The following is a 27,036-nucleotide window of genomic DNA, read 5'->3' as shown; positions in this document are numbered from 1 at the left end:
GACAATGGTCCATTAGTTCAATCTTTATTTTCGCCAATGTTTCTGGATGGCCCACTGCATGGTAGGAACTACTAAATGCTAAGGCTATGAATATGAAAAGCTCCATTTATTGGGGGAGGCACATACAATCACATCAGCCTGTTTCTGGGTGATAGGCACAGTAATGAGGGCCTATTCAAAGTACAGCCTTTGCTTCTCAGAATTCATATTGATTCTCTCCCTCCCACGATGTCATACTTACAAACACCTCTCAAGCCTACTGTGTAATAAATTCTGTTTTACAGAAAGAACAGATCTCTGTGTGTGTCCTCTCTTTAATCCAAACGTAGAAGCTCTGATTTCTCTCTTGGACTTTTGTGTTTTAGTACCACTTAGCAAATATGCTTAAGGAAATAAATGCCAGCAATATTTCTAGCAGTAACTTTGGATGTACAATGTGAGTTATTTTGAAACAGTGAATCATCAAGAATGTTAATCTGTTGACTTGTAAGTATAAAAGCTGCTTGAGACTCTAGGCTAAGGAGAGAAAAGGTACCTTCTAAAATTTTAATTCCTCTGGACTCAAAAATAAATTGTCCATATGCCGCCTTCACCTGCAGTTAATCTGATTTTATGCTTGTCTTTGGGCAACTCTCAGTGTTCCAGAGAAATTAAGACATTTGGAATACCTCAGACATCAAGAATAAAAGGAATCAGACTTCAAATGATAGAAAAGAAAGTGTTGTTATACCATATGAAGGCATAATTATATGAATATGATAATTACAACACATTGTGCCTTTTAAACAATTTAACAATACCAAATTGTTTTCACCTGAATTCTTAATTACCTAATATGAAAATGTCAATGTCAGCCATGTCAAAACAGGTACATAAAGGAATTGCTTGTATTTAGGAAAAAATTATTGATCAATTGACTCATTCAAGGGAAGAGAATGGCACTTTTATTCCAGTTTGAAAATCACGTCAATTTTAACAATGACTTAAAATTCTTCTGTGATTTGTTTAAACTCTGAAAAGAGGTTTGTTTATGTTAAAGAAAAATCAAGAAACTGAGAATGAGTTGTGTGTTCTTATTAGATATAGATGAGTGAAATTCTTACTGCTTCTGCAAACATTGGAAAACAATAAGTTACTCCTACGGATTCGGTTTGTTTTTTTTTTTTTTTTTTTTTTTTTACAAGCACTCACACAACAGTTACTATTTACCAGGCACTGGTTTAGAATTTTTACAAATACTATTAATAATTTATTTAATATTTATAACAACCCTTGGGGACATGTGCAATTATTATCCCCATTTTACAGATGAGGAACTCTCAAGTTTCAGTACCTTGCCTAAGGTCACCCAGATAGTTAGCGTAAACCCATGAAATTTGTCACCAGAGTTGCCTGCTCTAGTCTGTCTCTCAAAGAAAGCAATCTTTGAGTTAATACCAATGTGTAGATTCTGTTGGCCTGACATCATTCAGGTTAGGAAAGCAATGAAATTAAGTGTGGGAGGTAAAATATATTATATATTGTAACCCATATGTTATATGGTCTGCATAATGGATTATCCATACCATACATTATACATTATAGATCATATATATCACATTCATATTATGTATAGAAATGCTGTATATAATACATATATGCATATATTATACACACACATAAATGCTTAGCCTCTTGCAGCTACCCTTTCCCATGTGCCTCCATGGCTTGGGTAATAATGTGGGTTCACCATCCCTGCTGCTCCCTTCTCAGACTTTCAAGAATTGCAATGCTACTAATATTCTTGGAAGTTATTTTTTTCTTCTTGGTGAGGAGGATATTGAAAGATCAATAATATCTGTCTATCTCCAGACACCGAGGATGGCTCATGGAAGAGAGGTCCAAAGACCTTGGATATATCCCCAGCTTTGCAGCCTGACACTGACTTTTTCTGCTTCCACCAAAAGGAGTTTCTTGTCACAGTTCTTACAGGCAGGGGCATCTCATGGTGGTTGCTTGTAACGATACCATCTACTCCCAAGGATGACAAGGCTGTACTCATCTACTTGGCTTCCAAAAGATGGAGCCCCATTTAGGGTGTGTGCATGTATGTGTGCGTCCATGCATGCATATGTGTGTGTGTGTGTGTGTGTGTGTTTCAGTGGGCCAAAATAATGACTGTTGTCACACCTCTAGGCTTCCATACCTAGAGGATCTCAAATTAAGTAGGACATTGCATGTATTCTTATCAACAAGTTACAAAGGCAGAGGAGACAATGAATTAAAATTAATCTCCTTATAGGCTCTGCGATTTTTTAAAAAAATACTGAACTTACATTAAACAGAGGTACTGAGGATAATTACAGTTGTATAGGCTTCGCTTAATATAAGTCAGTATCTCTCATCATGGCATTTATTCCAGAACTTACTTTTAAGCAGGCTACTATGTGCACAGTATATTACCTTACCTTCCAAGTACTGTGTCAGAATTGGTATCTAACAGGGATAACAAATTATGAGTCCCAGAGCAGTGCCTGGATGTCATAAGCATTCGGGAAATACTTCTGAAAAAATAAGTGCGTTGACTACAATGTTCTTAGGTAATAAAAACAGATAACTTTAACCCTGCCCACTTTGGAGGAGACAGCGGCTGCAGTAAGAGAGGGGTCAGTCACCCCAGATCTCTCTTTGTTGCCTCTGGGTAAAAGAAGGGAAATTGAAGAGGAATTTTGGAAACGTGAGATATGCTGGGTGAGCAAGATGGCTGCCATCTTACAGAGCATCAGGGAAGTGTCTTGCATAGTTATCATGCCCAGAGCCAGAATTTAGTTGACCGCTTGACTTTTAAGAGGTTTTAAAGTTCCCCTGAGGTGGGGGCTGTAGTTTGTGTTAGGGATTCTCAACATAGCCTAAGGTGATTTCACATGATTACATTTTAACATCCCGTTCACCTTCCTTTCTATTGGAAGCAACTAAAACTGATAGTGAAGTCTTAAGCTTTTGCTATAAAGGGTAAGAGCTCTGTATCTCTGGCATGATAGTACTCCTACAGGGTGATTCATAGGTTAAACTATTAGAACAGAAAAGAGGAAATATTTTTACTTGGCCATGCCCTGCTTTTTAAAAACAAATATTTCTATATTACTATTTTTTAAAAAACCATATCACTGGTATAGTTTTCACTTGTTTTCACAATTGGTTGCTCTTTAAGCATATAATTTTTAACTGTGAAATCATTCAGAGATAATTATTTTTGGAAGAAAAATGACAAGGGAAAAGTTATGTACTCAATTTTTGATTATCCAAGATGATTTTGCCACTGGAATTAACATCTCATTTTAGCAAATAGCAACAGTCACCTTCTCTCTTTGCTAACCCTTGGAACAAAATGTTTTATAAGGGAACAGAACTGAATTTTATTTCTCCTTGTGGGCCTTGGACTTGTCTTGTATTTTCACTGCCTGTAGCACCAAATGTTTTTCCCATTTCAGCAGCATGCTGGATCTGGTTTGCACTGGCTGGAGAACCAGTTGTGTGCATCTCTTCCCAACTCCATGTCCCGTTTCCTCACTTTGGTACCTTGAAATCTGTTAGGGTAGGAGCATTTTACACCATGGAAATTGACAAATGCTGCAAATCAGAGCTTTTTCCCAGAGAGCCAGTTGTTAAACATTTTATCAGCACCCTACTGCCCCATCAAGTCCTTATTTTTTTGAGAAATATTTTCAAAAATGTATTAGATGCCACTCTCCTTGCAAACAGGGTCTAATGGAAAAAGTTACCCTTCTTGGCCTCATTATAATAATTCATATTTCTGGGTCAGTTTTTGTAGAATTTCTTTCTTCATTTTTCCCTTCAGAAGGGGGCACTCACTTCTTATTTGTTCACTTTGATTGCCCATAGCCCATGAAATGAGATAACAAAGTCCACCAGGTATGCTTATAGAAGAAAATCAAATGAGAGTCAAAGGACTTCTATCATAGAATAAAGTTCTTGAATAAAGTGCATGGCCTTGGTCCAGAGCTTTTGTGGCAACCAGTTTGGTTGCCAGCGCCAGCCTTAAGGGCATTTGACCTGGACAATCACACAGGGCCCGATGCTCAGAAAGACAGCATGGCTAATGCTCTGCTGGCATCATCTTAAAATGCTTAATTCTCTTTGAGCAAGAGGTCCTGCATTTGCATCTTGCTCAGGGCCCCATAAATTATGTAGCCAATCCTGATGGTTGTTCAGATGGCTTTGTTGCTTATGATTGTAGAAAGTTGTATTTCTTAGGAGTCTGGTGTCTAGATCAGTGGGATGTTTCTACATTAACCACAGATGGATGCTTGGTCAGATCACTGTGAATCCTGAATAAGTAGTAACAAAAAATGATGTTTGTTCTCATTCATAATATTTTGATTTTTCTAAAGGGGTAGCCTAAGAAGGAGAAAGATATACTATAATGTTATTGTTTATTTTGAGTTTGAGTGTATAAATTTGATTTCAATCCTTCACTTGCAAGTCAATACTTTTTGATTCTCTTATTGATGTATACTTTTAAAATAACTTTATTGAAGTAGTTTCATATCATAAAACTCACTCAGTTTAAGTGTACAATTCAACAGTTTTTAATAATTTTGCAGAGTTGTACAGACATCCCCACAATCTGTTTTAGAACATTTTCATCATCCCAATGAGATTGCTCATGTCCATTTGCAGTCGCTTCCTATTCCCACCCCCCAGCCCCAGGCAACCACTGATCTACTTATACTTGAAAAGATTTGCCTTCTATGGACATTTCATATGAATGGAGTCACACAATATGTGATTTTCTGTGATTGGCTTCTTTCACTCAGCATCATGTTTTTGAGGTTTACCCTGTTGTCCATGTAAATACATACTTTTAGGCAAAGAGTCATAGAATGTGTGAGGTTTGTGTCAAAGAAATAATGCTCATCTACTTATCTGTGAGTATACATTTATTTTTAACTCAAACTTCTATTGAGAATGGAAAGGTAACCCCTTTGCATTCTATAAGGACCCCATTTTTAGCATTTAACCATTTACCATTTGGGTACCTTCTGGATCAACCAGTCACCCTAACTTCTGAGAAAGTTTATGCTAATAATATTTCTGAGAGTCTAAATGAACTTGATATTTGAATTCAGTTATTACCAAGCACACGTTCTGGAATTATTATTCAATTGCAAAGATATTCTGGCAGTTATAAAGAAGCTTTTTTGTTGATATGATTTCAATTTTTTCAAATTTTTTAAGACTCATTTTGTGGCCTAATATATGGTCTATCCTTGAGAATGATCCATGAGCTGAGAAGAACATGTATTCTGTAGCTATTGGATGAAACGTTCTGTAAATATCTATATACTTTTTGTGTTAATGTTCATCAATATTAAAAATATTTTCCTCAGCATTAAAACAAATTAAAAATACCATGGATAAGAACTTAAATCTCAGTTAAATCCTAGCTCTGCCTCTAGAAGCTATGACCTTAAATAAGCTATTCAATCTCTCCAAGACTTGATTTCCTAAACTAGCTTGTGAAATAATACTAGATCTACCTCAGAGAGTTGTTGAAAGAATTAAATAAGTCCTGTAAAACATTAAACACAGTGCTTGGTGCAATAAATGTTAACTACTATTATAATGAGGGTGATGATTCTGTCATGTAAAGATACATATACCACCATTTGCTAGAATATCACAATAGAATAGAACAGATTATATAATACTATCAAATTTTTATTACTAACTTATAATGTAAATGCATACATTTTGGTGCATACATAGAAAAGTAAAAAAGAATTAGTAGTACCGTGTGTGGCCCTTACTATGCACTTAAATATTAGCTATCATATTATTAGTGTCATTATTATTTACAATGGTTTTCTTTAGGGAGTGGAACTATAGGGTATTTCTTCTTTTCACAGTAAATTTCTGGTGTTTTTTGGTTTTTACTTTCGTTTCCTTGCTTTTTAAAACAAGCATGCATTGCTTTTTTAAATAGGAAAAAGTCAAGATTTAAATACTTAATTTGTTGTCTAGTAGATTTGTAATCATTATCATATGATCTCTTAGATTGCTATTATTCATCTTTTACAATCTGTAGAATAAATAAGAATTAAAACTTCCATTTCCTGGCCAGGCGCGGTGGCTCACGCCTGTAATCCTAGCTCTCTGGGAGGCCGGGGCGGGCGGATTGTTTGAGCTCAGGAGTTCGAAACCAGCCTGAGCAAGAGCGAGACCCCGTCTCTACTAAAAATAGAAAGAAATTAATTGGACAACTAAAAATATATAGAAAAAAAAATTAGCCGGGAATGGTGGCGCATGCCTGTAGTCCCAGCTACTCGGGAGGCTGAGGCAGAGCCTAGGAGTTTGAGGTTGCTGTGAGCTAGGCTGACGCCACAGCACTCACTCTAGCCCAGGCAACACAGTGAGACTCTGTCTCAAAAAAAAACTTCCATTTCCTTTAACTTAGAAAATAATGATTGCTTTATAAATCATGAATAATACAAATTCACTGACTATTTCCTGAATTTGGCAGTGTCTTTTTCAGGATAGTCTTAGTGCTTTCAACCCAGGAAATGGAAAGGGCCCCCATTAAAAATCATGTGGAGAACGTAGGGTATAGGGTTGAGACAAACACATCAATGTGACTAGCCTTGTAGCCCTTACTTTTCCATTCTGGATGGTGGTGGGTTAAATTTACTCTCTGAATATCAAGTTCAAATGTATGTATATTCTTAAGATTTGATCCTTGGTTCTCAAGAGCATTTTGAAAAATAAAGAAGGCAGCTGGGAGAAGTTGAGAGACCTTAGACTTTGAATTCAGAGTCCTGCCTTTGACTCCTACTTCTATTACTTTTGTGCTCAGTGGCATCTCAAAAATTGTTTTCCTATCTTGAGAATGGGGATAATCCCCATTCTACTTCATGAGTTTCTCCTAGGCATCAAATGAGACAGTCAATGTGAGATTAACCTATAAATGTAAAAAATTCCCCCCAAATGCCAGCCAGTATGGAAACTAAGATAATTTGTTACTTTTCTTTCCTTTAGTATTTCTCTCTCCCAAGGACCCTATGCTGAACAGTAGGCAGGCTTGCGTTTCAGCAGGGCTGGAAATGGTTGTGAGCTTCTTTGATCTCGCTAGTCATTTATTGTTACTGATTAATTCACTAGTGATAAACACCTGATATGAAATCCAGTATAAGGAAATGAGAGTGATGGGAAGGGGTTGGGAGTAGTACCTTGGGAGGAGGCCTGAATGAAAAGGAGCCAGCCATGCAGAACTCTGATGAAAGAGCCTTCCAGAAGAGAAAACAGCATATGCTGAGGCTGAGGTGAGTTGCCTGTATTGAGATAAGATCACCGTGGAAAGGGCTGCCCTTCCAGAGGAGTAAGCTGACTTGTTTAGTCCACATTGGAATTTCTTCCCATTGGAAAAATTTGACCTTTCTTCTTCTTTGTGAAAGTTAAACCAAAGATATGTGGATTGCATGACAGTGATTTAGGATGGAGTAATTCCTTATTTAAGGAATGTTTCTTTATGTTTTCTATTTCATTTCTATGACCATACAGAAAGCTTTCGACACCTCACTATTCCAAGTGTGGCCCACAGACCAGCACTGTTGACATTGAAAAATGCAGAATCTCAGGCACACCCCAGACCCACTCAATCAGAATCTGTGTTTCAGAAAGATCCCCAGGCAGTCCACACGAACGTTAAAGTTCGAGATGTGCCGTATAACGCTGTGCTAAAGGTCAGGCCCCACTCCTAGATGTTCTGGTTTATTTGGTCTGGGACGAATCCCGGGCATCATTAAAAGAAAAGAAAAGAAAAAGCCTACAATCTCCAACTGATCAGAATGTACAGCCAAGTTTGATGACCTCTGGTTTGCTCATTCTCACTTGCAGGCCCCCAATCGCTATCAAGCACGTGTAAATGAGCTTCATCAATTATTTAAATTGCTTGTTTTAGAACTCCCAGTCATGTTTCAGTGTTTTCTGGCTTGTAATGAATAATATTAATAATTAACTTGTAAATCTTTCTCTAAAAAGGTCTTCTAGTTCCCATTTAACATTACTGTTGTCACAGGTTAGGGACTGCTATGAGCTATCTAGTTTTCCTTGTCTTTCTAAGCCAGATAAGACTCTTCATTCAGCTCTAGCCACACCCACTTTCTCGTGTTTGGAAGTTATATTATTTCTCACTGTCTGCTTCTGTTGCAATTCTGAAAAACATCTTAATATCTCACCTTTGTTTTGATTTCCAACAAATGAGCAAATTTACTAAGTGGTTTGGAAGAAATGAATGTAATTGCATAGCTTAAAAAACCTTTATTTTTTGACAAGTATATGATTTGGGGCATTTAAAATGTAATATTCAACACAGATATTTTAAGCATCTTTTATTAAATATTAACGATGAAGCATGCTCTTCAAAAGTCTTCATTTAAAGGACTGTGAATTTGTCTGAGTGTAAACTCAACTTCAAAGATCAAATTAAATTTGAAATCCAGTTTGACTTCAGCAACTTCACTTGGTTGGCCAAGGTTCTAATTCTCCAGTCCTTGATCTCTCCCCGTGGTAAACCCGCAGGATAGTTTTATTAGCACTTTGATTTTCTGTAACAAGCCTTTTCATTTTTGTTTAACTTGGCATATATAATAATTTGTACATGTTGAAACTTATTTTATTTGTGTTTTGGTTGAAAGACAATTATTAGTAGAGAGTTATTATGGGGAGTATTAGTTATTATTTGCAGAAACGTTAACCTTACTCTCTAGAGCAGGATCTCTCTGCCTTAGCACCATTGATATTTTGGGCTGGAAAATTCTTCATTTTGAGGGATGTCCTGTGCATTGTAGGATGTTTAGCAGTGTCCCTGGACTATACCCAGTAGATATCAGTAAAAAGGCCCCAGTTATGACAATCAAAAATGTTTAAACATTGCCAAATGTCCCTTGAGGGGGGCAAAATTGCCCCCAGTTGAGAACCAGGGCAGATCTAGGGCAGAGATGAAAACAGAAAAAGAATCTATAGATATTTTATGATCAAAATAAGACACTCATTTCTCAGTGTTGCTAGTTTTTATTCTGTGGCTGGGTGAATTGTCAGTGTGGAAGATCATTGGTACATTGGATTTATTTATTTAAAGATGGTTCCAAATATTTAAAATAAGTGATGTTTTACAAGCTACCCAAATGTATTTCCCCACTTCCTTTTCTGAGTTTAGTTGAGAAAACTTTTTCCTTTCTTTCTTCTGAATTTTAAAGCTCCTTAAGTCAAGTGAAAAGTCTAGTCATTTATCTGCCAAGTTCAAATAAGGAAATGACTTTGGCTGCAATTACTGGAGTGCTTGAGGTGCAAGTGGCTGTTTGGGCCTGATAATTGATTGAGAGAAATGGGACCTCACGTTTTCCCTCTCCGCATGCAAAGCTGTGGGTCATAACATGGCTGTACATTGGAATCACCTGGGAGCTTTAGAAACGTCACACTCAAGCCCCAAACCCCAGCGATTCCAGCTCAGTTGTTGAGGGTGGGGCATAGGTATTTTTTAGAGCTCCCCAGGTGATTCTAAAGTGCAGTCAGGGTTGACACCCACTGATGTAGGTGGATAAGACTTTGCTGCCTTTACCCTTCATTGATCACTTTCCCACATTTACCCGTAGCCTACTTTCTTCCTATCTGCAATGTCCTAGTCAAACTCTTTTGGCCGTCCCTTATTATTATTATTATTACTAACAGAATGATTTTTTTTTCCAAGTGTTTTTCCTTTGTTCAGACCTGGACTTGCAAGGAAACTACTGGCTCAATCTAGTACACTTAATCCATGACTTTCTTTCGACTGCTATGGTCCTTTCAACTGTTAACCTCATCCCACCTAAAAAAAAATCCCTTTATTGTTTTTAAACAAGTATGTCCTCCTCTGCCAGCAGATCATTATCCCCAATTCCCATCTCTGTTTCCCACCACCACTTGCCTCTATTTTTTTCCTTGCTACTATTTATAGCCTAATTTACTTTCTTTTCTTTGTGCTCCTTCTCATTCATGTTTCTGTCCTTAGATGATGTGCTCATGTATTGTAAATTCTTAAGTGTGTTTCAAGATGCTGGGAGAGTATGTTTTACGCACTTTTAAACTTCAGGCCAGTGTATTTCATTTGTGTGTTATTTAAAACGTCTGCTCTTATGTCCGTGTTTGCCCCACCTGAGCATTTAAATGTGACACCTCATGTCTGCCGGGCTTTCAGGTTCCCATTATGGCTGGTGGCTCTGGGCCAGACAAACCATCCCAGGCCTCAGGCATCTCGTCACGTCTAGATTCACCTCTTCCCTTCCCACAAGATGGGCTCACCTGCCTTCTAACCATGTAGCCGGCCTCTCCCCAAACCCCTTGGTCTCTAGCAATCTTTGGATTTCTAAGTAATGCTGCAACTATCTTTATCCTTGGCTTGCTTGAAGGTATTTCTGCTAAGCCCCACCAGCAACTTTCATCTTGTTTCTTCAGAAAATTCTTCCAAAATAACTCGTAAATTGCCGCATTGCTAAAACTTACGTCACATTCTCTCAACTCTGGTATCTGAATCACTGCAAAAAGGCATCTTGGATTCATTCCAGCGATTTGGCAGGAGAGCTCCCCATAACACAGCCAATGCAGGGGCTCCTTTGGGCCTTTTCATTGAGACTTGAGCTGGATTTGCTGTGCCTGCTCTGTCCTTACCTCTCTTTTAATTTTCCAGGAATTGTCTTTGCTGTCTTCTTGTCCCCTCTGAGATCACAACTCCACACCCATTCCAGAAACATCACAGCAGTTGTGTTTTTTAAAGCCTGAGCTTTTGTTTGTGTGGTCACCTGTATAAGATTAACACTGACTCTCACTTTGTGTAATACTCAGTATATCAAGTTATACTTTTAAAAGACATTTTCTTAAGCCTTTAAGCTGAACTTAAAAATCTCATTTTATTTGTAAATCTTCTTTGCATTAATATGCATTAATGTAAAAAAGTAAAACCAAACACCTTTCTCTTGATCCTTTAAATACCAGCCAGTCAGAATTTAAAATCTAACACTTAAATTTTTACTGAGCATCTAAATATTCTTTGCAAAGTCTAAACTTCTAGACCTAACTCATTGGATTTCCTCAAATATTTAAACAGTGATTATATACTTAAATCATTAAATTCCAAGTATTTTAATTACAATCTTAAGTTTAATATGTCAGATTCTCCCAAACAATTCAAAGACCTTAAATAACAAATAAAATTTGGATATCCTAACATGTTGACTCCAGAAGTTATTATTATACCCAGCTCAATATTATTAATACCAAAGTTTGATTAATTTCTTCATTAGCTCCATATAGTAGTATTAGTCCCTATATTAGTATTAGTACTAGTAGCAGCATTCTCATTAGTAGTCATAATAGTGCTAGAACTACCATTATTATTAGTACCAGCACCAACACCAGCATTACTAGCATTAACATTAGCCTTAGTCTTTGAATTAGTATTAGTATTAGTATTAGTATTCTCAGAGTTGTAAGGTTACTGACCCAAATAAGGAAAACAGAGATTGTGGATACAGAGTTATTTATTGGTTGAGAATATGGTTTCAAAGTTATAAATTCAGGGTTTTCAGTCAGAGATTTTGGACCAAGACACCAAAAATTAGGGTTTGCCAACCCTATTCTTCAACCTCATCGAGCCTTTATGGGTTATAGTCATTTATAGAGTAGTCAGAGTTTCTAAGCCTTGACCTTTTCTTGTGGTCTAGCTGAATCATGATCACCTATACCCAATCCTTATACAGTGTTTTTTTATATAATTTTAAATGAAACTTTCTGTGACAACTTTTTATTGCCTGATTGGAGAGGATGACCAATTATCCTTGTCTGCCCAGGACTGCAGGGTTTACTGGGACATGGGACTTTCATTGCTAAAACTAGGAAAGTCCCCAGGATATCTGGTCACCCTAGATTCTAGGCCAGTGGTTCTCAACTCTCACTAAAATGGTCTGGGGAACTTTTCAAACATACCAGGGCCCAAGGCCACCTCCAGAGATTCTGATTTAATTGGGGATAGTGCCTGGTCCTTGATATTTAAAAATTTCTCCCAAGTGATTTTCATGTGTAGTCAGGGTTGGGAACCACCATTATGTGCCTTCTACCCAGTTTGAAACACCTCGTGCAATATTTTACTACTCATTTTGACCTACTGGAATTCAGCAAAACTTGAATTTGACAAGCAGGTATTTGGGTTCATCAAGGTGCAGTCTTTCCAGTAATATTCCTAGGAGAAGGCATGTATATCTTTCTTGAGCATATTATGTTCTTTGTTGTTTTGAGCATCATTGTGTTCTCATGACTTTTCACAGAATTTTTTTCTGATGCTTAAATTGTCATACCTTTGTCAGTGAGAACTACTTTAAGTTGGCCTTTTTGTCCAGTTAGCACTATCCTTGAAAGCATTTAAGCTTCTTGGTAACAACAAAGTGTTCCAGACTCATCCTGATTTTTCCTGCCACAAGATATGGAATCAACTGCTTTCCAAGGATCCCTGGTTCTTTTTAGTGGAGAAAGTTTTAGAAACTAAAACCTTGGCTACAGGGGACACATCAGGTTGTTTTCCATGAGTACTGGTAGTTGGTAGGTATTAGACCTATGATCTTGTCTGAAATTGAAATTCTTAATTTTCTCATATATGCATCTCATTGTCCATCCTACAGATAATTATTTCTCCCTATCTGTATTTTCTGTACAAACTGATATCATGATGTTTTTTGCACTTTTTTCAAGCATTAAAATTCCATCACTCCTTTATTTACTCTCCTTCCAGATTTCAACTGTGAATCAGGAAAACTATGTGGACAGACTTCGTGTCTTTTCTAGTTTATGCTCAGAAGCAAGGGGAAACACCCTGTTCTCTTTTCCAGGCCCAAACTCTATTTCCTTTTATAGTTTGATAATTTCTCCGTTCTCTAGTCCTCATATTTTCTGAAGTGTCATCACTCCTTAGCCTATTTCTTCATAAGCCATAGCCAATTGAGTTTTATACACAAAGTGGAAAGTGGATTTTCTTCTGCAATGAGAGGAAGTAGCTACTCTGTTGTCATTTTAAGAGAGGTGGAGGTGTATGAGCAGAGTCACCCTCTCAGTCCTCATATCAGCTGATAATTTGTATCTGAGGTTACAGCTTCAGGATATGGGTCAGAAATTGGGATCAGAAGGACAGCCACTAATGGCAAGGACCATAGACCAAAGTTCAAAAATAAAACTCATGTGAATGTTATTTTAGTGAGTTTTATCCTTATCCTTGGTCGTTTTGTTGGGAAGGCAATGGGAGAGAGAAGGTGACATGTCTAAGGAGGCAGTCTCTTTTGTAATCTTTTTGACTTGATCTTAGACCTAAGTCTTACTTTCAGAATTCACTCCGAGAAGATATCAGGCAAACCCTTACTATCCAAAGGATTTCCCTCATTTGGGATCCTGAGTTTCATCAAGTCACTTTAGATGAGCAATAAAATCCCCTTGAGAGCTTCCCGATTTTTCTTCACAAGGAACCATGAAGCATGCTGTTTATTTGTGGAACTCCCAGTCCTGGTTCTTCAGCACTCCTTCATTTGCTGATCTAAAGATAGCAAAAAAAAGGCTCTTAAAAATACATGCTTTATTGATTTTGGAATGTTCTGGTGAATGCCAATCTGATTGATGTCATTTACATAGGAGAGGCTTTGGCTCAAGCCCCAAAGTGATTTTAGCCAAGAGGAAATGGAGTATCTAATAAATAATGTGAAGCCTACATATCCAGATACCCAATAATAATTATTGTCACAAATAGTATTACTAGAGATAATCTACCTTTCCATTGAGGTAAATTTCTAACAGATAAATCCAAGTGAAACTTGATGTCAGGATAGCTGTTTTGGCCTCATTGTTTTTGACTTTCATTACGGGTTCATTTTCATTTGTATTACTTTGTTGGTTTCCTTTGTACTTTGACTTGTTTGGGTGAAAACTCTGACACTTTAGTGATTTAAGGAACAGTTTAATCAATACATACCCAACGTTTCAGCTTCATAATGCAGGTGGTATTTTTTCTGAGTATATCCTGGGAAGCTACATTTTTGTTTTTGTTTTAAGATGACAAAGCTGTATTGTTTTGGGTTTTATATATATATGTATATATATATATATATATATATATGTGTGTGTATATATATATATATATGAAACATGTACTCGTAAAAATGTTGCAACTATAGGAAAAATTGTAAAGAGTGGATTGTAATAAGAAAAAATCCTGCATGTTTGGTAGGATCCATATAGTATAGGTATTCTTGCCTTATTTTATCAAAACCTCAATGAAAATGGGCCAATAGGTCATCAGATGAAGAACTAGCTTTCACAAATACAGCTCTATGGAATTTTATCTGAATATAAAAACATTATATAGTAATCATTAATTTGATATTTAGTTACCAATAACCTTTATAGCTATGTATTGACTTACTTATCTTTGCCTTTGGAGGCTTTGAAAGGTTTTCAAAAATGATCAGGATGTGCGAACTTCCTCAAATTTTAAGATTTTAATAACTGAATGAAGAAAAGCTCCATACTTTCCTCCTAGGGTTAGGATGAGGTTTTAATTAGCTACTAATGTAAGTTGTTTAGCCCAGGATCTGTCTTTCATTAAGCTTAGCTAAAATCTCCATCACCATTATCATGTTTATCATCATTACCACCATCACTACTACAACCAACATTACCATCGCCGCCACTGTCATCATCACCATTATCATCATTATTACCATCTTTTAATACTTGGTTTGGGGAAGCTAAAGGGAGCCAAATGGACATTTCTCTATATATTCTTTCAAGTCACCTTTTCCTATCCTCTTCCCCGTAGTAAATCTATGGGTCACTGGCCATGCACTTGTCTTGTCTGTAAATCGCAGCACTTTCTCTTACGTAACATTAATTTTTACTCTTCTCATTCTTAGTGCTTCATCTTAAATGTAAAGAAAGAAAGAACACCAAGAGATAGTTAACTTTGTCATCTCTTGCCTCCCAGGATCAAAAATAGTTGTTGCTTCAGTGTTTGGAATAAAAAAGCTTAAAAGGACCTTGTATACAGAAGTGGTTTGTACAACCTTCTCTCCTGAATTCTTGCCAGCAGATATTCTTATCCTGTTAGGAAGTAACTAAAAGCTTTATGCAACTCTGGTCTGCCGGCCTCCATAAAGCACGTCTGATAAATGCTTGTGATCGTGCGTGAAAGTTCTGTACTCCCCCTGGTGACGAAAGGAAAAACTAACAATGGTGTTCTTTATGGGAGGGCATTGATAGGATGTGGGATATGTAAATACTTCCTTACCCTTTTAGCCAGTTTCTTGTGAGATCTTTATCTTAGCTCCCCCTCTCCCCCCACCAGTTTCTCTTGTTCTTTGGACAACAACTGATTTTTGTCTTCTGTGGTCATTGGGATGAAAGAGACTTGACAAACTGGAACAGTTTGCTTCGGAGATGACTTGAAAAGCACATTATTTCAGGATCGTAACAATATATTCAGCATATTAATCATCGAACTAGGTTGTAAGCCTTGTGACCATAGAAATAGATGTTGGGTTTATTTTATTGATTGCCTTTGTACTGAGGAAAGACTAGAATTCTAAATACAATGCATGCACTTGAACTCAGTAGACAAAAACTTATCCTTCTAATAAATGGAGTTTGGAGTATGTTGGCTCATACAAAGACCGTCCTTTTGATACAACACTCACAAACCCTTATGGAGCACTGCTTTGGGGCCAGGCCCCATGCTGTTGCATGATCAAATACATGCTGATTTAATCAATCTTTACAACAATTCTATGAAGGAGGCATAGTCACACCCATGCTTTAACCATGTGGACTCTGCTACCCAGAATCATATGGGTAGTAAAATGGTTTGGGAAGATTCCAACTCAGGTCTCTTTTATTCAGAACCACCCTCTAAGCCAGTGGTTCTCAGTGGGAGTGATTTGGCCCCCAGAGGACATTTGGCAGTGTCTGAAGACATTTGTGATTGTCACGCATGGGGAGGTACTACTCGCATGTAGAGGATGGAGGGCAGGGATGCTCCTGAATGTCCTGTAATGCACATCACAGTCCCGACAACAAAGAATTACCTGGCTCCAAATGTCAAGAGTGCCAAGACTGAAAAACCTTGCTCTAAACTAGTGCTACTCAAAATGTGGTCCACAGAGCAGTAGCATCTTCAACACTTGGGAGTTTGTTAGAAATCCAGAACGATCAGCCCCATCCAAGACCTCGTGAACCAGAAACTCTGGGAGTGAGCCCCAGGAATGTGTGTTTTCATAAGCCCTCCAGGTCTTTCTTGCATGCTGAAGTGGAAGAAGCTCTTCTCTAAAACACCAGACCATTCTGTGTCTTATTGAGCTGGACACAATTGTATGGTTTCCTCATCACTTTCCAGTGTTCCACTGTCAAATAGAAGTTTCACTTCAGGCATCCAAAAGAGGAAGGTCTGGCGTATACTAGGAACAAGTGTGACTCATGGGGAAATCAGTGCAATTACAAATCCAGGAACCACGCCCAGCTGAAAATCTAGGAAGGTTCTTTTTCTCTTGTTTTCTCTATTTAAGGAGGGAAGTCTTGGAGACTTAGTCTAGGTTCAAAAATGTAAACATATACACAGTTTGGTTTGGAGTTTGATTATCTAAAATTAAGCTTAAAATTAAATTTGGTAAAACCCCTTTTGAACAGGCTAAGAGCCACAGAATGCTAAATTGCAAATTACATTTAGTTCCGGATTTACTGACAGCCTCAAATAAGTTATCTTCTCTATTTGTGCATTTTTCTAATCAAAAATCTGTGATTCCACTGGGAGCCAGTGGAATAATTATTGTTATCTGAATCTCTTTTCCAAAATTGCTTATTACTTAGTATTTTATGTGATTTTTGTGAGGCGTGTATTATAGGCAAGGATACATTGGGAAGGATAGAAATGTCAGACAAAATATCAGTGTTCAGGTAGTTTGTACTTTAAAGCCACAGAATTCTCTGACTCATTTCTTAAACAACACTGCCAGAACATAAAAAAAAAAAAAAACGCATATTTTGAAAATTTGAAAAAAACTAATATCCCCTAATTTAGAGTCATTATATGTCGATTGGCTCCTTTAACTTCACAAAGTTAAACTTTTTGTAAAACATAAAGAGGGTTTTCTAACTTATCTATTTTTTCTTCAGCATCTATAGCATGGTTAGAAAAAAAATCAGTATTGTTTTAAAATATTCTACACAATGTTGGCTATGTTAAAATCATCTGGGTAGTAGAAAAATTGCCCAATCTCCTTCTACTGGGATCCAGATTCAGTAGATGGGATGCTTGGAAACCATCTTTTAAAAAACAGCCAACTTTAGGAACCTGCATCAATTTCTTAATATCAGGGAATCAAACTGATGCATCTTAATTATGGTTTCATTTTTTTGATGACAGCATATTTACTGTAAATATTTCATTTTGTTAAGTGATCAGAAGTATAAGTCAATGAACCCACAGGCTAACATATGTGTTGAAATTTAGCAAGAATTTAAACAACTAACTCACCAGGCCATTTGTATTTAATATCATCTCTGTGCATGGTTGCTATGACTCTGCTAAATGAAAAAAAAAAAAGGGTAAACCATGTTGTAGGCTGAGAATTTGGGGATAGCAGCATCATTGGTGAATTATTTAATTTAGAATGATCTCCATTGATCAGGCACTACTGAGGAAGGCTGGGAAATGGATGCACAAATTTTCCAGATAATTGAAGTTTTACCCTATAAGTATTGACTTCCATTTTCCTTAAATTATTAGCATAAAAATCTAAAAGTGTATGAAGTGCCAATTTAAAAAGAATGATTTACACATCCACCCTGCACCCAAAGCTGGGTACCGTCATCACTAAGCCACATACTTCTGGCTTTTGAGAGGCCCATCTTCTGGGGACAAGACTAGTCAGTGAACCACGACAGCCTTCCTGAGCTTCTGAATGCAGAGACCTCAGAAGATTGCCTCTTTTCTTGATGCAGCTGAGTCTCCACTGTGGATGTTACTTAGCAAACTCTGCTGTGAAGAGGAGGCCTCCAGAGAGTCTCAAAGTGTGTAGGAATGATGCCTAGTCCCAAATGGGTCTAGACAGTCCAACTACTCTAATTGGTTTTCTTCCTTTCCCCCATTCGTCACTGTCCTTCATCCCATCTCACAAATTCCTACTACTTGGCTCTAACTGAGGGCAGAATTTAAGGCTCCCACAGGAAACTAGATAACCAAGCTCATTAAGTAACCTTAGTGATAAACATAATATAGAATCTGTCAGCTCTGGCCAGAGGGGGTCTCTCAGAGCTTCCATATCTTGAGAAGAAAGTTCAGGAGAAAGCTTTGGAGTTACTTCCGGATTTAAGATTATGTTCTGGATACTTAAAGCCCCTAAACAATAGACAGATAAGTAAGTGGAGGCATTTTGATCATAATTTTTTAAGGACCAGAAGATATAAATGTTGCTATTTGTTGTTAAAGGATTTTATTTATTAAATTTGATGGCACTTATTGTTATTTCTGGTATGAGTTCATAGAAGTCCATGTTCTTTGAAAACCTAATTTGTTTGCAGATTGTCATCTGCAACATCCTCGTCATCTCTGAAGAGTTCCAGTAGCCTCCAGTTTCTGGAATACTTTATTTTTTCCTATGCCAAACACAACACTGACCAAGAAATCTATCTGAAGGATTTTCATGATGTGGTAGCCTGTATTGATGGACCCAGTTTTTCACTCATCCCCATATCAATGCTCTTTAAATAACATGACAGTGCCCTCTAACTCTGATGCTGAGGTCAGCCTTTTGACTGGCTTTGGCCAATAGGAACATGTAGAAGTGGTGGTGTGCCAATTCTGAGCCTAGACCTCAAGAGGCATTGCTTGTTCCCACTTGCCCATTTGTGTTTCTGTCATGATCATGAGAAGGACATTTCTGAGTCGGACTGCTGGTCCTAGGAAGGGGATGAGAGACATGTGTAGTAGAGCTTTATACCACCCAAACCTAGCCTAGAGCACAGCCCCCTGCAGATGCATGGGCTAGCCCATTCAAGATCAGCCAACCTCCAGGTTCTCAGTAGTTTGTTACACAGCAATAGCTGACTGATACAGATGAGTAGCGAAAAAAAGAATTTTCTAGGTGAAGATAATAGTATTGACAAAACCACAAAGACAAGGGTCCATCAACATGTTGGATCATGAGAAAGCTGGCATGGGTGGAGTAGAATATGTTTGTTAAGAAACAGTCAAAACTAAAACTGGATAGAGAGTGTTGAATCAAATTATAGAGGAGTGCAAAGGCCAGCCATGAGAATCATTGAATCACATTGTGTGGAGGTGCCATAGAAATGATCTAGGGTCAAGCTCCCATCTATTAAATGAGGAAAGAGGTTATGTGATACATTTATAGAGACAGAGTGAGTTAGTGGCCAAGTAGTACTGGAACCTAAATCTTAAATATCTGTACTTGATGCAATAGGAAAGAAAGAGTGGAATAATGGACCAGGGATTTTAAGAAAGTAAATACAGCCATGAGTTAGAAGGAATGGTTTGGCTGTTCCTAAACATATTACTTGTGAGGCTTTTATAGTGTTGTGGGACTGAGATCATGAACTTCTGGGATAGAGAATAGTGTTGGGGAATGGAAACAAGGAGGAAAGGAAGCATAAGAAAGAACTTTGGAGAACGAAAAAAAATGCAGAGTATCTATAGATGAAACTCATGGTTTGCTCCTGGTCATATCTGGTTTTAATGAGGTTTCATTAAAAATAACCATGCCCATGAGAGATCTTACCGGGGTAAAGAAAGTATTCTAAGACTGATCTGTGGTGGTGGTGGTACCACTTGGTAAATTTACTAAATATCATTGAATTGTACACTTGAAATTGGTGAATTTTATGATATGTCAAATATATCTCAATAAAGCTGTTAAACAAACAAACAAACAATGAAAATCACCACCAGTTATGTTCCATAGTCCCTGGAGGGGGCTGTTTTCATTTGAACACATCAACTCCTCCTGTCAAGTCTGGGTGGCATCCTCCCCTTCTTTCTCAAATGGCACTATACGCAACAAACCCCTGGAATGCCCACATGTGCCCCACAGTCTAAAGCCATCACTGTGCCCAAGCCAATGGTACTCCACACAGACACAGGGAAGCATTCTTCTTCCCCATCTTGGCCCATGCTGTCAGTGAGGAACAGTGAGATATGACTTGTGTCCATCATGAAAACATTTCTTTTTGTTTCAGCCGGAAGCCTCCCTCTTCCTAGATCCCAGACGTGTGACCTGGGGCTGGGCCAAGGGGTCAGTTCCTGAAGCAGACCCTTGACTCCTTTTCAACCCTCCCTTCCAGTTGCCATCCTTCCTGCTTTTTCTGTCCTGGACACATCTCTCTCATTGTCACACACCCCAGCCTAATTTGAATCTTAGCAATAAATGAGTGGTAGTACCACTTAAAACTTGCTCACATGGAATTATTCAAAGATAGCATTGAGATAAGTCTTCTGGATTTTAAGTAGATGTGGTACAAACTTGATACAATCTTTTTTTTTAAAAAAAGCATTATTGATATATCATTCACATACCATACAATTAACCCATTTAAAGTGTAGAATTCAGTGGCTTTTTGTATATTCATCTGGTTGTGCGTATATTACCAGAATTAATTTTAAAACATTTTTATCACTCCCAAAGAAACCCCATATCCATTAGCAGTCACACCCTATGTTCCCCAGCACCCCAGCCCCTGGCAACCACTAATCTGCTTTCTGTCTCTATAGATTTTCCTCTTCTAAGAATTTCATATAAATGAAATCATACAATATGTGGTCTTCTGTGACTGGCTTCTTTCATTTAGCATAATGTCTCTATGTGTTTTTAATTCAATTAAATTAACACAAAACTTCAGCACCCATTTTGTGCCAAGCACTGTGTTGGGCAATAGTTAGACAAGGAGCTTATCTTTCAGGGAGAGTAGACCAACAAGCAAGCAATGAATCACAATTCCTTTTAAAAGGAGTGATTGTTTGGAGTGCACAATTGAGGCATGGGACAGAGGACTCACACAGAAAGAATTCTACTCTGCAGGCTATCAAAGTACCAGAGTATTGAACCAGGCAAACTCTTTTGATTGTGCTATTGGGTTTGCTAGTTGTGGATGTCTTGCCGATGATCATGGCTTTACTATGGAGGCAAACTGAGGTCTTGGAGAGCTCATTCTGTCCTTCACTCTGACACTTAGTGCCATGACCTTGGACATACCATGAGACGTCTCTGGGCTTCCCTTGTCTCATTGGCAGGGGTGGAGTTGATGGTCTTTGCTTATATTCCACGGGTCTTAGAAGGATCAAATCAGACAACATATGGGAAAGGACTTTGCAGGCTGTAAAATGACACCCAAGCATGATTTTAACAATTGTGCTGCACACAATAAATATTTTCTTGTAGTAATTTGTGATCTCATATGTATTAGTTTTCTCTTGATGTCATAATAAATTACCACATACTTATTGTCTTAAGACACTACAAATGTATTATCTTATAGTTCTGTAGGTTAGAAGTCTCACACAGATCTCACTGGGCTAACGTCAAGGTGTCAGAAGGCTCAGGGGAGAATCCCTGCATTTTGAGCTTCTATATAGAAGCTTCCCACATTCAAGGGGCACTAGGCCCCTTCTTCCATCTTCAAAGTCAACAACGTTTCATCTCTCTGTGCCTTTGTGCTTTTCTACCATCTCTCTTTGACATACCCTAGCTAGGAAAGGTTCATTCTTTTAAAGACTCATGGGATTAGATGGATCTCAACTAGATAATCCAAGTCACTCTCTCCTTCTCAAGATCCATACACTTAACCACATCTGCAAAGGCCCTTTTCCCATGTTGGGCAACATATTCATAGATTCCAGGGTTTGATGTGTAGACATCTTTGGGGCCCATCTTTCTGTTAATAGATGAGTTTCTAGTATTGCTCTCCCCACTGCATTCCACTATGTTTGTGAGTGTGCACATGATCATCTCTTTATTTTTTTATCTCCTATATTTATAGCCTTTTTTGTTTTTCTCTTTTCATGCTATTTCACTGTTTATTCCTTCTTTACCATTTCTTTTTCTTTTGCTGCACATATCTTTTTTCCATCATTATTACAATTTTTTCCCTCCTTTAGTATTTTCTTTGTAGTTCTTATTCATTTGGCTATTTATGGCTGTTTTGAACTTGTTTTATCTTCTGTTCTTTTCTCTCTAATTTAATTTTCTTATCGCTTTCCTTTGAGCCCACTCGGTCTCTATTTTTACACAGCATTGACCCAATCTCTTTTTCTGTCCTTCTTTGCTTCCTCTACTAACTCTTGCTCTCATGCAGAACTCTTATCTCCATGCACACACGTAATTTAACTTTTATGGCTCCTTCAGCCCTGACTGTGCAATTTATATTTTGGCAAACAGGAGAGGCAGAGAAGCAGACATAGCAGGGAGAAGCCATTGGTGCCGAGAGTCACAACCCAAGCTTGTACAGGTCAGCCTTAAAATACCCCAAGTTCTGAGCCTACTAGAGCTTCTGCTAAAACCTCTTGGGGAAACTTTAAACAAAAGATACATAATTATTGATTACACATGTGTAAATATATAGGCATGTTCAATAACAAGGGTCAGAATAGAATTTGGGTGATCTAGATTATCTAGGATGGATGAAGTTCTTTTTGGTGTAAATTTTCCTACATTTACAACAACAATAAACCTTTCAGATATAAATGTCCCATGCCGTTGCTTTTTCTATGTATGTTTGTGTATTTTGTGTGATTTTGATAACATGAACATTTTATCATTTGCAGCATTTTCATTTATGAACATTGTGGAGCATAACGTTACTGATAATGAAATGGCATTACATGTATACAACTCATGTTCTTAGTCTTTTTAGACCACAGAACTAATCTGTTCAGAATAAGATCTAAATTATACATTTTCTCTCCAGAGAAATGCACATGAACAAAATTTTGCATCCATTTTCTGGAGGTTCCATTCATAAATTCTTTCTATATGTATTTACTGAGCATATACAAAATGAGCAAAACAGAGATACTGTTCTCGGCATTATGGATACATAAATCAATAAAACAAAATTCTTCCTTTTAAAGAGATTATACTGTAGAATAGGGAGACTGACAAACCAATAAATATATTAATTTAATGTGCCAGGTGGTAATAAATAAGGGGATAGAATGATGGAGGGGAGTTGATAGGATGGTTAGGGAAGCTGTCTCAGAAGGTGACATTTAATCAGAGATATGACATAAGGGGGGACCTGATACTTAAAGGATGAGTCAACCATTGTTAACAGCTTGCTATCACTTAGATTCCTGTGTGGGAAGTCGATTTAGATAGTTAGATAAAGCCCCTCTTGTCTGCTAATGTGAAGAACAGGTTTTACTTAAAATTTTTATACATAGCCATGAGTAACTAGACGTCAGGATGTTCCAGGGAAGACATACTCTTTCAGATTTATTTGGTTTTCCAATTTGACTAAGCAAACATATGATTATCCGTTGAAATAGTAGCTCCAAAGGTGGTATTAGATTGCCCACTTCTGGGGAACTAAGGGAAGAAATGGTTGCAGATAAATTTTGAAAAGGAAATTTTAAAAAGCTAACAACACCTTATATTTTTATAGCATCTAGATATACAGCATTGTCCAATAGAAATTGTTGTGATGCTGGAAATATTTAATATATGCTTTGTCCTGGTGAACACTCTTCCTCAGAGTTTTCCGTTATAGCCACCAACACCCCCACCCCCCACCCCCATTGTTTGACATGCCCTAAGGGCCGCAGAGACTGAATCTCCACCCTAGAGCATACCTGAAAAGGATTAACTACTCAAGTCCTCAGGAGCAAAATTGTGGCTCCCAAGTACTTGTCCAAGTATGCTACAGTCCTCCTGGGTCTTACTCTGAATTTGAAAGCCACTCTCTCCCTGGCCACTCCATACCTACTCCTACCATGGAGAGGGTGTTTCTGTGAAGGAAGAAGTGGCCCTCATGAAACTCCAGCCCCTCACCCCAGCAGGCCTAGCTATGACGATGTCTCCTCAGGCTTGTGTTTGTGTCTTTAGACAATGTCCAAGGGATATTGGTCTTGATTGTTTTATTTCATGTTGTATAGCAAAAGGCTGATAACTGCTTGATCTTAATTAATAACAAGAAATTACTTCCTCATTGGAATATTAATCAGAAGAGTGGGTGCTACTATTTCTGTATAGTACCAATCAACTTAATCCTATTTGGATAAATTTTGGAAATAGAGGAAAGAGAAGTTTGGTTACAAACACTATGTTTTATTTTCAGCACTCAAAGCCCCACTTCAAAGGAAATAAATTTACCTCACTAATCTCACCTTGCAAATCAAATTTACCGCATTAATGCCACCTGTGCCTCCTGTGTCTCCTGTGCCCAGGAGGTCACACTTGCTCACTCATTCCATTCCAGTGAAGCCCAACTAAAAAAAGTGTGTTAAGCTTGGTCTGTGGCCTTTGCTTAAATTTTATCCTGAAAGTGTGCTTTTCAGAATGGGATATATATTTTTTTTTTGGTGTTTACATCACTTTTCAAAGTGAAGACACAATTCCTTTACATTTTTTATATGCTTGAAATGCAGACCCTTTATTTTCCAAATCCACAGAGGCAATAATTTAATTTTCAAAAGTTAGGAAGTTCTTGGGTCAATTTTAGCCCTTTTGCTCCAGAAATCTGGGTAAACATTGCTATCATTTGCTTTTCTTTCTATCTCTCTCTGTCTTTTTAACAGTGTCTTTATTATGAACTCAAGAAGGCTGGTGATTGTTTTGTTTTTTTTTTCCCCCAAAGTGGATAAAACAAGATCTCCTATTTTAGATTTTACTTTTTGTTTTACTTACCAAGCAGGAATTTGTTGGGTTGTTGTCTCACCTACTAACAGCCTTGTATCCTGGGATTGAGGATCGGCAACCACAGCTCTTTAAAAGGCTAATACTGATGGGCAGAGATTTAGCACCCTAATTAAAAAATATAGAGAGGGAGAAGTGAAAAAAATTATAAAACATTAATATTAAAAATTCAGAATTATTAGAAACTTTAGTTTCATATTTAGGAATTTGTATGACTAATTTTTATTTCAATATTTACATATGGTAAGTATTCCACAAGTAATTTTTTGTATCTGTTAAAGAAGAAAAGAATAAAGCAATATTAATTGTTCTGGCTTTTCAATTTCCAATCTTTAACGTTTCAGCATAATTAGAATTATAAACTATTGTCCCAATTAAGTTATCAATAATTTCTTAAATATTATTTGCAATGCACATGGAATGAGGAATATGAGATCAATATCCCAAAGTGAACATGGAGATTTTTAAAAAATACAATCATTCTTTATGAATATCCACTTGATATATGTTTAATCACTGACTCATTAATCAAAAAGTATTTGTAGTGAGAAAAATGTCTAGTTTTACATATTGGTATCCATTGGGTTATGATATATATATATTGGTTTTTGTTCATGGTTCCTGGCTCATAACTCCCATGCCCTTATAAGTATTTTGTTATAATGATGAGGCACTTTAGGCCTCAGGAGCAAGCCTCAAGAAACAGAATCTCTCTCTCTCTCTGACCTTCTCCTGACCTCCTTTCACCTGCCCATGGCAGGACTCTAATCTGATCGTGGGTCAAAAGTCTCTCATTCCAGAGTGGTTCCTGCCCCAAACCCTGGAGGAAGGAATGCTGCACCGGGAGGTCACGTCTAAACAGACAGGCCCTGATGGGTTTACATCATGTGCCTTTTGTCCAATCACATCTCTACACAGCTGTCAATCATGCCTATGTAATGAAGCCTCCATAAAAACCCAAAAGGACAGGGTTCAGGGAGCTTCTGGATAGCTGAACATGTGGAGGTTCCGGGAGGGTGGAATGCCCAGGGAGGGTATGGAAGCTCCACGTCCCTTCCCCCGTACCTCACCCTATGCATCTCTTCATCTATATCCTCTGTAATATCCTTTATAATAAACTAGTGAAGGTGATTCCCTGAGTTCTGAGAAGTGCTCCAGCAAATTAATTGAAGCCAAAGAGGGGATTGTGGGAACCCCAACTTGAAGCATAGACCTGTGACTGGTGTCTGAAGGGAGAAGAGGACACAGTTTTGGGGACTGAGCCCTCACCCTGTGGGATCTGACACTACCTCCAGATAGATAGTCTTGGAACTGAATTAGAGGATGCCCAGCTGGTATCTGCTGCTTGGTGTGTTGGGGGGGAAACTCCCACATTTGGGCACAGAAGTCTTCTTCTGTGTGGATGATCATTGCAGTGTAAGAGCAGAGGAAAAACATGGTTTGAGAAAAACATGGTTTGAGTGTTTTTTTCCAAACAGTATAATGTGGGAAGAAATTGATAATAAATAAACAGATACTCAGTGTGTACTTTATTTACTAGAGAAAATATAATTTTGTTGAATTTGCCATCTGATTATAATGACACATTTAGAAATTTTAATAATAATAAAGCTACAGCAGGTACTTGAGGGTCTTTGAAAGGAGAAAGTAGATTCTATATTTGGGAGGTAGCTTGGATATAAATTGCAAAATTATTTCTGGCAGATGGTCTTATTTCCCCTTTTGTTTTAACAAAGGTAAATATTCACATCACAAAATTAACTAAAGCAGGACACAAGGATAACCCTCTTCTCCATTTAAATATAATTTTTCTACATTGGCTTTAGGTTCTTGAATAATTACACATGTGCATTGTTTAAAAATATATGATGAGGTACATTCAATCTAAATTAAGATGATAATATACTTTTACAGAGACATTTCCTGTGGTACTGACAGGGGAGTCTTTTGGATCAACTCATCTTTTGAAGTTTTTATTAATATGTAAATACTTAGGATATGAGCATAAGGTCAAGTACTAGTATTTACTTTATGATATACTGGTAGAAGTCAGAGA

The sequence above is a fragment of the Propithecus coquereli genome, unplaced genomic scaffold (assembly GCF_000956105.1).
Source record: "Propithecus coquereli isolate 6110/MARCELLA unplaced genomic scaffold, Pcoq_1.0 Scaffold52, whole genome shotgun sequence".
Classification (NCBI taxonomy): domain Eukaryota; kingdom Metazoa; phylum Chordata; class Mammalia; order Primates; family Indriidae; genus Propithecus; species Propithecus coquereli.
This window is presented reverse-complemented; position numbering follows the sequence as displayed.